Source organism: Cydia fagiglandana, chromosome Z (genome assembly GCF_963556715.1).
Source record: "Cydia fagiglandana chromosome Z, ilCydFagi1.1, whole genome shotgun sequence".
NCBI lineage: Eukaryota > Metazoa > Arthropoda > Insecta > Lepidoptera > Tortricidae > Cydia > Cydia fagiglandana.
In genome coordinates, this window is record NC_085959.1 from 10,239,612 (window position 1) to 10,253,712 (window position 14,101).

The 14,101-nt window shown below is 35.1% G+C and overlaps 1 protein-coding gene across 4 annotated transcripts in view; it reads left to right on the forward strand.

Moving 5' to 3' along the window:
• LOC134678295 (titin) overlaps nucleotides 1–14,101 on the forward strand; it is a 145,764-nt gene that overhangs the window by 47,848 nt on the left and 83,815 nt on the right. The gene's annotated exons all lie outside the window — the stretch shown is intronic.

A 14,101-nucleotide genomic window follows, 5' to 3' on the forward strand; every position in this document is an offset into this window, starting at 1 on the left:
GTAAATATTACACTGATTAATTAATTCTCTTTATTAAAACACGCCATTAATTATTAGTGCAACTATGATGAGTAGGGAAGAAAAAGTCCATACCTATCCGAATAGGTGATGTGAAAAATAAATTCAACAATTAATTACTGTCATGGAAAAACTGGGCAAGTGCGAGTCGAACTCGCGCACGAAGGGTTCAGTACCATAATTAAAAAAAAAAACAAAAAAAACACGGTCACCCATCCAAGTACTGACCACTCCCGACTCCCGACGTTGCTTAAATTTGGTCAAAAATCACGTTTGTTGTATGGGAGCCCCATTTAAATCTTTATTTTATTCTGTTTTTAGTATTTGTTGTTATAGCGGCAACAGAAATACATCATCTGTGAAAATTTCAACTGTCTAGCTATCACGATTCGTGAGATACAGCCTGGTGACAGACGGACGGACGGACGGACGGACAGACGGACGGACAGACGGACGGACGGACAGCGAAGCCTTAGTAATAGGGTCCCGTTTTACCCTTTGGGTACGGAACCCTAAAAAATATATTAAAATACCTTATGGTTTTCGGTTCTTCTGTAAATATTACACTGATTAATTAATTATCTTTATTAAAACACGCCATTAATTATTAGTGCAACTATGATGAGTAGGGAAGAAAAAGTCCATACCTATCCGAATAGGTGATGTGAAAAATAAATTCAACAAATAATTACTGTCATGGAAAAAAGAGAAGTAGAGGGACGAACACCACTTTTATTTATACATGCAGTTACAGTATACTTGATGGATAACAGTAGGTACAAAAAACTTACACAAAAACAGAAACACACACTAAGCGTCGAGCGAAAATTTATAAATAAATAAATTGATTTTTCAGCTTTTGTGATGATTTTATGGTACATGCAAATTTCAAAGTTTTTGAATGAGAAAGAATGCAACTTTTCCATATTTTAGTGTCGTTGTTTTTTTATCCCAGGTCCCCATAAAAACAATAAGCGTATTCGCTCGACACTTGCGCCAACGAGCGTGAGCCCCTAATTTAAGATTTTTTTTCATGTTTTATAAACATAAGTACCTAGATTTGTTTGTAAATTTTCGCTTGACTAATTTCACACAACTCTTCACAAATCTACTAAATAAGTACTCTGCCCTAAAATCTAAACCACTTCGAGCGTTTGCACTCGTGCCAAGTCATCTTGTCACAACTCTCATCACTGCGAGCGAATTGACGCAGTCGCTAGCGATTTTGGCTATGATAAACTCATGGTAACAGTTAAGGTGCTATCTGAGACTGAAAATCATAAGATTTGTGCGAATCCATTAATTGGTTACCCTGATGCAATGGTAAGAGATATTTGGTTTTTAAGCTTATGGAGTTTTCAGAGTTCAAAATACCTAGCCCCTGAGGATACCAAATAATCCTGCGTGTTGGTATTAAGGTAGCACATTTTATACAATCTCCCAAAAGGGTTAAATTAAAACTAACCTACCAATTCAATTGCTTACAACTGAGGGTGTTTTAGGAAAACCTGACATGGTAAATACATATAGGTAGTACGATAGTTGAGGCATTGTCAATTATTCAATATTTATTGCAGCCAAGAATACGCAAGCCACAATTACAAGCCGAAATAAATTACAAAATTAGTATTCAATTTAAATGAAATATCCGTATAATAAGTTAAGCACCTTTATAAACACAATAGAATATCTTTATCCTTCATAAGTTCATTTTTGGTTTAGCTTGGCTAGCGGTTATACTAAATGTATTAACCGCTCTAAATGATTAGTTCTTCACAGTATTTTTAGCTTTATTAAGTATGCTGATTGCCCAATTTCTTTGAATACTTGGGAGTTTTTTGTAAGATTAGTCCGATTGTCGTATTTTCTGGAGGAGAAAGCGAGGAAACTCTTCAAAATATGCACACATTTGGATATGTCCTATAATAAATCGTGCAGTTGATTGAGAAAATCCTCATTAAGTACTTGATAAAATAGAACTGCCGATGGCCATAATATTATAGGCTAACCAAATTGGAACCAAAAAATCGGAGTTTGCTCCATCCCAGGAGGTGTGAATAAATTTAGGGAGCCTTTGGAGATAAATTTTACCTTGGATTGATAAAACCACTCTACCCACCCACCACCATCAATTATACTAGTAGTATCACTACTTGGTCACTACCAGCAAGGTTGTTGTGGATCAACACTGGTGGAAGAAAAACCCAGAAAACGAAAAATTCAAAGTGGCGGCTATTTTTTCTACAATCTTGGACTACGGCGAATTCATATTAATGTACCTTTCGGCTTGGTTTCATTAATTTTTATCAAAATTAGAACAAATTTTCCATCGGGCGTATCGTTTTTGAACTACATACTTACAAGCAAAAAAAATGACAACGATCAAAAATATTTTTTCACAACTCCTGGAATGGAGCAAACTTGGATTAAGCACATTATTCTAGAACCAAATTAAGGTATTAAGATGATTTCCAGCTTGCTGGGAATTAATTCCAGGAAAAAAAAATCTAGCCTATAATATTATGCCTAATATTATTATAGCTGCTTAATTTTTGTAGGCGAATTCATGTTTGTTCAACGACATATTCTTGTCAAGATACTGCCTACCCTTAGATATAACGTTTTAGGGAGCAGGTAGAGTGTGACATTTTGAAGCAAAAGGCATCTACCATATTGCCGGTTGTCGTTTCCATTTTGAATCTTTACGGCAGTAGTCCTATTGGCAAACGGACGTCATCTTTTGTTTGCAAAAGACACATGATTAATCTGATGGGCTATCTACGATAGAAAATATAAGAGTAAGGAATTGTATGCCTAGCGCTCTTTAGTTAAGATAGGTATATCTAATTTTGGCATGAGTGGAAACGCGCTTAGAATGAATACTCTGCTATTGTCACTAAACAACTGAATGAACTCTACCTTCTTTCAACTTCTGCATTAACCCCTATTAATTAAGAATTATATTACGACAAGTGCAATGTGAAAACGCCAACGTTACCTGTATGATGGAATCAGACCGACATCTAAATAAAGTGACATGTGTGTAGAAGACACAAACAAAATACATTGTTTGCCTACTTCTAATACCTATACCAAGTTAGTATTATTCGGCCAGCCCATTACCCACGCCATTTTGAATATGAATATGGGCTTGGTATTTTTAGGTAAGTGCAATAATCTAATATCTAACCAGTCCGACGAAGGTGTTACCAACAAGTATACGATGGTATTTTTTTGGTATTTATGTTCTTTGCCAAGGGCACATAGGATTGAAGGGGACAGAGAAAATGTAGCTCTGAAAGTGATATGCTTATCTGATAAAGCTGGCAATTTAGTATTCTTTTAAAAGGCTAAAGGTTAAATATAATTGTATTGTGAGACTTCACCAAACATCGCAACGAAATATGAGATAAAGTAAAAGGAAATTTAAAAACAAACCAGGCATATAGAAATACTCTGGTAAATCTATTGTTATTGTAGCAAACGGAACAAGGTAAGTAAAATACGCCAAGTTTCACAAAATCCGGCTCATTTGCCTAACAAATTTCAAAAGTATAGTCCCATCTGAAATAAAATATGAAACTTGACATCATAGGTAACAAAAAAATAGAGAGGAAAGCAAATTCTTAAGTGGATTCCCCCCTCCCTTTACTTTTGTGTCACATTATCCAGTTACTCATTGTTTCTAGAAAGAAGGTTAAAGTTACGACATTAGTAGTTTAATAATATACCTAATATACCTATGCCTTGGAGGTACAGGGTGGTACAGGATCGACCATACATAAGTTAATATTTGAATCCCCCGCGAATGGGAAATGCATATGTGAAAAGAAAAAGTAGCCATTAGGAATTTAGGAACATATAATTTGGTGCTCTATTATCTTCTATGCCCGTCGGTTGGTATTTCTCAAAGCGGCCATGCTGCTTTGTATCAAGCAGAATAAAATCGATCGTCAAAATTTACACCTCGCATAATTAGAAAATTATAATTCCTATTTCCTAGCAACATACTTTGAAGGAGCAAATTTAATGAATGCGTACTACGAGGGCTGCTACTTATGTATCCGGAAACACAAAAAATAACAAATATCTATAGTTATAAATGGTTTTATTGCCTTTGTATTTGTCCACCAAGATGAATGATGCACTTTTGCAAATGTTGAAACGACTTTTCATAGCACTTTTTCCATTCTGATCTTGGTATACAAGACGTGCATTTTGTAGGCAAGAACGGCTCTTTCGCGACTTTTTCTTTTTTTTTGAACCAAATGTTCATGTAATATCTTACAAATGCTCGTCATACTATTGCCATGAGATGCCTCTATCTTGCGATATATACTATAACCATCTTGCATTATGAGCTCGTTCACAGCATCTATATTTTGTGGGATAACAGCCGATTTTGAACGTTTTTTTTTTATTCGTCCTACCGTAAATACCGTAATGTACATAATGTACTAAAACATTGACCTTCGATGGAACTTACTCCCCAAAAGTCGAAAAAAGTCGATCCATGCACTATTTTTGAGTTTATCTACTCCGAACATCGTAAAAAAAACATCTGCACGAAAATTTTCACAAGTAAATCCGTTGAAGGTGCAACAAAGAATTTTTTTTAAATAATGCTACAATGTAAAACCAATTGATAGACATGTGAAACAAACTGTATTTTGCTTCCAAAGAGTTCCATTTTTATATGTTATATATATATTTTTAATATAGTTCCAGTAAGTTGCCCATTCCGGATACATAAGTAGCAGCCCTTGTATTGTACATTGGCAGTTTTGTTGTAAGAGTTGTAACTTTTAAGAGCCCATCAACGTGCACACTAGCGCCACTGCTAATTAATCGTGATTATTTAAATTTAACGATAAGTATTTAAAAAAGGGGCCGCTACGTACTGTATTGTGTATTTCAGTACCTTTTGAATACATCAAACTAGTTCTTATGTTGCTGGATTCGTCAATCTATGCGCCCAAAGTGAAAACGGCCGTTTTTATTTTGAGGTTCTAGTTAACGAATCCAGCAACATAAAAACTAGTTTGAACTTTGATGTATTCAAAAGGTACTTAACCCTTATCTTGGCATTGTAACACCCGTGATACATGGAACTTAAAAAATCTAGCAGGTTCACTTTATTACCTAACAAAATAATTCTGCCATCAATATGTCGAGCTACCCTCCTTACTTATAGAAAACAATAATGGACACGAGTGTCATTGTAAATTAATTAGTAATAATCAACATGGCGCCGCGGAAACAATAGATTTCTGTTCGCACTGGAAGTTTTGCATTTATTTCTTATGTTAGTATACATTTTTCCATCATTTACATTTTGCTGTCTTTACTGTCTCTTAGTGCATACATATTTACAATGCGTTAACAATTAACCTTACAAGATACTGTTATGTTTTATATTTGATACAATGCCAAGAACTCAGAAATGTACATATCGAAAGGATTTTATTACATTTAATACATTGACAAGTTATCGTCAAAATAGTTTGACATGATTTTTTTTTATTTTTATTTTTGTGGGGTTACAAAACATGCTTCAATTATTTAATATTATTTGTCGTATTATTTTGTTATTAAACTTTGATTTTTTTAAGTACTAGATGTTATTTAACTATATATTCGTACGCTGTAGCATTATTGCTACGCCGTAGCCCGTAGCACGGAAAAATATGTGTATGCAAAAAATGGCCCCAAAGTAAAAATAAAAAATATGTTTTATTTCACTTTTAATTATTTGTTTACTTTCTGATGACTTTTTTGTAACTTTACGGGATCAAATTTTCCGCCCATGTGATCAGGTATTCGTAGATATATTTTTTACAGGTTTAATAGTCATCTGATGCTTTAGATTGCGTTTAGTTAGCAGTAAATGCTAATTTCTGTTGCATTACATGTTTTATATTTATTAAAATCTACATTTTTCTTCTAAATAGTAGGTAACTATTTTGTCGAGTTATTGGCATTGTATCAAATATGATACATATGATTTTCCGAAACTGGAAAATCATGGATTTTTTCCTAATTTTTTAATTGTTTAGTATGCTCAATAGGTGACAAAAAACTAATAAAATGTTTATATTTAAGATATTTTGAGCCTTGCCAAGATAAGGGTTAAATTTAAATACACAATAGAGTACGTAGCGGCCCCATTTTTTAAATACATGTCGTTAAAATAATCACGATTATTTAGCAGTGGCACTAGTGTGCACGTTGATGGGCTCTTAAACAGTTTTTCAAATAACAATGAAAACATGCAAAATGGGACGCAAGCGGCGAAGAGGGGGCAGGATCACTCCTCCTCCTCCTATCCTCCTAATTATCCTCTTAATATAGTATTTGTATTCTCATAATAGGTACCCATGCCCTTATACAAAGATTCAAGTTCGGCACTCACAAAATATCTGATCTCCATACAAACTTTCAACCCCTTTCTCATCACCTTGGGGGATAATTTTTAAAAATGCTTGAATTAGTTTTCATGTTTTTTAATTTAATACCTTATTTGTGCAAAAAGTTCAAGTTCCTAGCTTAAAATAAAATTAAACCCCAAGACGAACTTTCATACCCTTTTTAACCCCCTTAGGGCTTGAATTTCCAAAAACGTTGCAATTACTTTTTTGTAATCGGCTAATATGTCTTTCTAAGAAGTTTCAAAGCATTTGTAATGGATTCAAACTTTGAACCCCATTTTAACCCTGCTAGGGGTGAATTTTACAAATCGCTGAAATCACTTTTATTGTCATCTAATAATATCCCCAAATACAAAGATTCAAATCCCGCGCTCGAAAAAATGTATGATATCCATACAAACTTTAAACCCCGTTTTCACCACCATAGGGGATGAATTTTCAAAAACGCTGATATTAGTTTTCTTGAATCTTAATTTAAAACGTTTTTACAAAGTTTCAAGTTCCTTGCTTAAAATAAAATTTGCACCCGCAGACGAACTTTCATCCCCTTTTTAGCCCCCTTAGGGGTTGAAATTCCAAAAACGTTGCAATTACTTTTTTTTTGTAATCGGCTATTATGCCTTTCTAAGAAGTTTCAAAGCATTTGTAATGGATTAAAATTTTCAACCCCTTTTTAACCCTGTTAGGGGATGAATTTTACAAAACGCTGAAATTACTTTTCCTGTCTTCTAATAATATCCCTAAATACAAAGATTCAAGTCCACCACTCGGAAAAATGTTTGATATCCATACAAACTTTCAACCCCTTTTTCACCACCTCAGGGGATGAATTTTCAAAAACGCTGAAATTAGTTTTTTTGTATTTTAATAATATATCTTTTTACGAAGTTTCAAATTCCTAACTTAAAAGAAAACTTTAACCCCATACTAACTTTCATCCCCTTTTTAACCCCCTTAGGGGTTGAATTTCTCAAAATCGCTTCTTATCTCTTGTACACTTTATAAATGCAATCTGGTGTGCAAATTTCAACTTTCTGGCTTTTGTAGTTTCGGCTCTGCGTTGATGAATCAGTCAGTCAGTCAGTCAGTCAGTCAGGACACTTGCATTTATATATATAGATTGAGGTTTGTAACGCATTTATGAATAAGGGGGTAAGTCTGTGTCTTTGAGTATTTATAGCAACGGTTTTACACATGTTACACATGAATGTTGTTTAATAATTATGAAGTTTGTGCATCGACTTCGTAATCACTGCTCTATTTTCGATTTAAGTTTGAAGCTCAGCGGTTATTTGCCAATGCTTGATCGAAGAAGAATCTTATTTATTAATTAGATATATTGTTTACTGATAATGCCTCCATTCCAACAATAATATTTACTACAAAACTTGCGGAGTCACTTATTAGCTTTCTGTTAAGACCTTAATTATGTTTAATTATAGTTCTAGCATGATTATTATTTTACCTAAATGTATTTCAAAAAGATACAAAGTAGGTATACTGTGGTCTGATAACTAACATACATGGAGCTAGAGCATCTTGAAACTACAAGGTGTAGCTACATTGTGCAATACTGACATTATGGTCACAGATGTTGACGAGACACAATAGACCCCATGACCGAAGGAATGAGGAAGGAGGGATTTTGCTGACTAAAATGAAACTACTTCCTAAACGGACGTTTGCCGGGGTGCAGTAACCTATATACATATATAAACTACATAGGTACTAACAAACCCAAACTCATCCACGTTGCGTTATTTTATCACCTATCCATTGCCACATTCCATCTCCGTTAATAATATCACTGGTCGATGTCACTATATTATCATATTCACCATTATATTGTATTGGCGGTGTTTCATAAGAAAGTATACCTGTACCAAATTAATCGAATGTCAGGAAGAAGTATACTAAATATAGCTTCAAGATAGCAATGAAATACTTAAGTTGAATATAATATCTGAATAATTTTCGCAATTTAAATCTAAACAATTTTTAAAATGATCGTAGATTTAAACAAAAGTATGTGTAAGTAAATACGGGTAAATTGAAGTTTTTTTTTTATTTAGAAGCGTACTGAAGGTTAAATGCTCCCATTTTAGTTCATGTGTAGGTAGGTAGTTAGTTCGCTACAACCAAGTACCCATAATACCTCGTACCTACCTAATAACATCTTAAGCTCGAAACCGATTTGTTTTAAAATGCCTAAATATGTATAACCTTCTTTCCAGAATAAATTTCTTTGAAAATGTTTAAAGACTGTTCACAACAAAATCCGGCCATGCAAGATATTGTAAATCTTTTAAATTAATGTGCATTATATAGAGGCATTTTTTTTAAATAATTGTGGTTATCTAACTCCATAATAAAATTACAAACATCATCTAACATTAGTAGGCCAAGAAATAAGAAGTTATAGAGGGAAATGTTAGGAACACAATTTTTGACTCCGTAACTTTGTTTGGATTAGTTAGGAGGTGAACATATCAAAAGTCCCCGGCCGTAGCCCCGGTGCTGGGGGGGAGAGGGGGGAAAGAAGGTCTCATTTTTCGGTTTTTCACTAATATCTTGGAAACTATGCGTCTTAGCGACATGACTACTGAGACAAACCAAAAGCTGATAAAAATTGTTACAAGTTTTATTCAGTCAAGTTTTTCGATATCTTGAATAGTTTTTGAGATATCCGCTCTTGAAAGTTTATTTAGGGCTTTCAATTTTATCTTGATATCTACATTAGTGAAGCTGCTAGGCCGTGTTTGGTATCATTTTCGTATAAATCGGGGATGCTGAATTCATTTTTGGTATCACATTGACACCATTCCTAAGAAAAAACATATAAACTTTAAACAAATACCTTTTTTTTTAAATTCCTCTTCACGCTTAAACCGCTCAACCGATTTAATTGTAATTTGGTATACAGATATTTCGAGTCCCAAGACAGGACATAAGATACTTTTTATCTCAATAATCATCCTTTAAAGTTTTGAAATGGAGTATGGGGGGAATTAAACTTCATCGACGAAACTGAATTCCTGAGGTTCATACTGCTTAAGGTAAGGTTTGAAGTCATGTTAGGTATCATTTTCATCTAAATCACAGATGTATACCATCCTAAATTTCACCTAAACCGGTTCAGCGGTTACTGACTCCCCATACAAACTTCCACCCCACTTTTCACATCCTCAAAAGATGCTTTTGGTTATAAAAACTATCCTATGTGCTGTGTCGAGACTGAAACTATTTCTGTACCAAATTTCAACGAAATTGGTTCAGCGGTTTAAGCGTGAAGAGGGATTTTCAAAAATATATATTTTTTTTATTTTGGTTTTACTTCGGAATAGTGTCAATGTGATACCATAAATGAATTCAGCACCCCCGATTTATACGAAAATGATGCCAAACATGGCCTAACAGCATCACTGATGTAGATATCAAGATAACATTAAAATCCCTAAATAAACTTTCAAGAGCGTCTATCTCAAAAACTATTCAAGATATCGAAAAACTTGACTAGATAAAACTTGTAACTAATTTTATGAGCTTTCGGTTTGTCTTAGTAGTCATGTCGCTAAGATGCAAAGTTTCCAAGATATCAATGAAAAACCGAAAAATTCGACCTTCTTACCCCCCTCTACCCCGCAGCACCGGGGCTACAGCCGGGGACTTTTGATATGTTCACCTCCTAACTAGTCTAAACAAAGTTACGGAGTCAAAAATTGTGTTCCTAGCATTTCCCTCTACAACGTTTTTTGAGCATTCATTTCCTGACCTATAGGTTGTCTGTGACTTATTTAGACGGCTTAGCTTAGCTTAGACCATTGTATATTCGACAGTACCTATATTTTTTTGTATACAGTCTTCTGACAGTCTTTACCAAATTCTCCTGTTTAAACATTTTATTATTTTTAATTATACAAGTAGGTCAGGAAATGAATCCTCAAAAAACGTTGTAGAGGGAAATGCTAGGAACACAATTTTTGACTCCGTAACTTTGTTTAGACTAGTTAGGAGGTAAACATATCAAAAGTCCCCGGCTGTAGCCCCGGTGCTGCGGGGTAGAGGGGGGTAAGAAGGTCGAATTTTTCGGTTTTTCATTGATATCTTGGAAACTTTGCATCTTAGCGACATGACTACTAAGACAAACCGAAAGCTCATAAAATTAGTTACAAGTTTTATCTAGTCAAGTTTTTCGATATCTTGAATAGTTTTTGAGATACCCGCTCTTGAAAGTTTATTTAGGGATTTTAATTTTATCTTGATATCTACATCAGTGATGCTGTTAGGCCATGTTTGGTATCATTTTCGTATAAATCGGGGGTGCTGAATTCATTTATGGTATCACATTGGCACTATTCCGAAGTAAAACCAAAATTAAAAAAAATATGTTTTTAAAAATCCCTCTTCACGCTTAAACCGCTGAACCAATTTCGTTGAAATTTGGTATAGAAATAGTTTCAGTCTCGACACAGGACATAGGATGGTTTTTATAACCAAAAGCATCTTTTGAGGATGTGAAAAGTGAGGTGGAAGTTTGTATGAGGAGTCAATAACCGCTGAACCGGTTTAGGTGAAATTTAGGATGGTATACATCTGTGATTTAGATGAAAATGATACCTAACATGACTTCAAACTTTACCTTAAGCAGTATTTACCTCAGGAATTCAGTTTCGTCGACGAAGTTGAATTCCCCCCTACTCCATTTCACAACTTTAAAGGATGATTATTGAGATAAAAAGTATCTTATGTCCTGCCTTGGGACTCGAAATATCTGTATACCAAATTACAATTAAATCGGTTGAGCGGTTTAAGCGTGAAGCGGAATTTAAAAAAAAAAGGTATTTGTTTAAACTTTATATGTTTTTTCTAAGGAATGGTGTCAATGTGATACCAAAAATGAATTCAACACCCCCGATTTATACGAAAATGATACCAAACACGGCCTAGCAGCTTCACTAATGTAGATATCAAGATAAAATTGAAAGCCCTAAATAAACTTTCAAGAGCGGATATCTCAAAAACTATTCAAGATATCGAAAAACTTGACTGAATAAAACTTGTAACAAATTTTATCAGCTTTTGGTTTGTCTCAGTAGCCATGTCGCTAAGACGCAAAGTTTCCAAGATATTAGTGAAAAACCGAAAAATGAGACCTTCTTTCCCCCCTCTCCCCCCCAGCACCGGGGCTACGGCCGGGGACTTTTGATATGTTCACCTCCTAACTAGTCCAAACAAAGTTACGGAGTCAAAAATTGTGTTCCTAGCATTTCCCTCTATAACTTCTTATTTCTTGGCCTAAAGCCAAATTATACCTCATTTATTACATTATCTTTTCACAATAGTTAAAACTTTTCTAATTGTATTCAGATTGAGATAGTTTTTGACAAAATATGCCTCCCATATAAAAACGACTTTCAGTGCTTGGAATCGAAGTCTGCCTTCAGTCACGTAGGTAGAAAAAGAGTTGATAAATATATTTTTCGGTAAGATGACATTCTAATGAGCATGAAGCAAAAAACGCTATAAAACTACAAAATTAAAGGTATGATGGAATATATTCAGCGAAAACTCACATAAGACCATTTATTTATTGAATTATGGTTGTATTTTCAGTAGATACATAGTACTAAAATTACACATTATTAAAATAAAAGAATCGCTTTTAAAAATGTGCATTCAGTAAAAAGATATACCATATCATGTATGCCCAGATTTTGTCGCGTACAGTTTTACTTAATTAAATTAATGTGGTACCTACGTACGATTATTTAAAACTTTCTTCCCGTAACTACTTTAAAGCAGAATTTTACAACAAAAATTTACATAAAACAAAGTTACCTAAATAATATGTAAAGTTGGTTTGCGGACGATAATATTGCGTGATAACGTTATAAGAAAACATTACCAATACATTACGTATCGTTACCATGGAGATCCGTCCACAAAGTTACCATGGAGATTTGTCCACAACGTGACACTTTTTCGTGCATGCACCGGTAGCATTCATAGGTTCATTGATTTATAACACGTTATCACATCAAAAACTTACTTTGAAATAGGTATGTTTTAAATTTCAGGAGGTATTATTATTTTTCATAACACAGCGTACACAAGTATTTAGTCAATATACCGCTTTTAATACGCAACGTAACGTATATTTTCGAGACACACTATTCGTAACCCTGCGGCGCTATCATGGTTGCATTTTTATCACTTGTCACGGCATGCGTCACTTTCGCATTTGCGCACTTGTTAGAAAGTGACAGGCATGATGACAGATGACAAAACAAGTGCGAGTCGGACTCGCGCACGAAGGGTTCCGTACCATAATGCAAAAAAAACAAAAAAATAGCAAAAAAAAACGGTCACCCATCCAAGTACTGACCACTCCCGACGTTGCTTAACATTGGTCAAAAAACACGTTTGTTGTATGGGAGCCCCATTTAAATCTTTATTTTATTCTGTTTTTAGTATTTGTTGTTATAGCGGCAACAGAAATACATCATCTGTGAAAATTTCAAGTGTCTAGCTATCACGGTTCGTGAGATACAGCCTGGTGACAGACGGACGGACGGACGGACAGCGAAGTCTTAGTAATAGGGTCCCGTTTTACCCTTTGGGTACGGAACCCTAAAAACGACCATCTTAGCCCTACTGGAGTTAAAAATGCGTGAGGAGACAAATGAGTCGCTTAACTTCGAACTCGGGTGAATCCATATGTCAGATCATGCGATTTTGGTATTATGAAAAGGGTAGATATTTGCTGAGAGGGTCGAATGGATTTACCCGAATTTGATGTTAAGCGACACAAATGTCAGATATATCGGAGCTGCCGAGGTGCTCAAAAATATCTGAACCCGCACTCTCTAAAGCCATAACAATAGAGTAGTGTTTGAGCACATTGATCACCTCCTCGATATATCCCGTGGCGACTGTATGTTGAAACCTGTCTACAGCTTGCTGCCCGAGTTTGTGCAAAAAAAACGAATAGGTTCTCGTGCTACACTGACCTCCGGGGATATCACGGGCTCTCCTGTCAGAAGACCGCGAGCCGCTTATCTAAGCATGCTGCGCTTAACGACGGTAACTTGCCAGCGTCAACCTTCGGGCACTCCTTGAGCCGCCGGGCATTTTTCAGACAAGAGACTGGATAGGGTGTCATCCCCCTCATATCCAAGGAACATCTAACAGAGTCGAGCGGCTGCGGCTGCACATGAAGCTAAAAAAAAACAAAGATAAGTCTCGGCGCTGAATACAATTTCGTTTCTGTTCCGTTTGCGGTTGAGTGGGGCTCGTTCCGTGGAGCCCCAGCGCCTAAATCCTCTCTAATGAGGTTTCTAAGAGGTTGGCGGACGTTAAGAGAATCTATTAGTATTTGAAATATTAACGTTGGTTTATAAGTACTATACACCGGTACAAAACAAATTAAATCACAACATAAGAAATCATCAGGTTTAGCAGTATGAAATAATAAGTTTCACCTCTAGCTAGACGCCTCTTGCTGCTTAGTTTTTCAATAAAAAGATTAATATAATGCATATGTCAGCATGGATTAAGGTGCATGTCACCCTGCAGACTAGACAACAAGGTTATATTTGTGTAATAACTAACCACTGGTTATTTATTATGCCATATAAGCTAGGTTTGCATGAGGC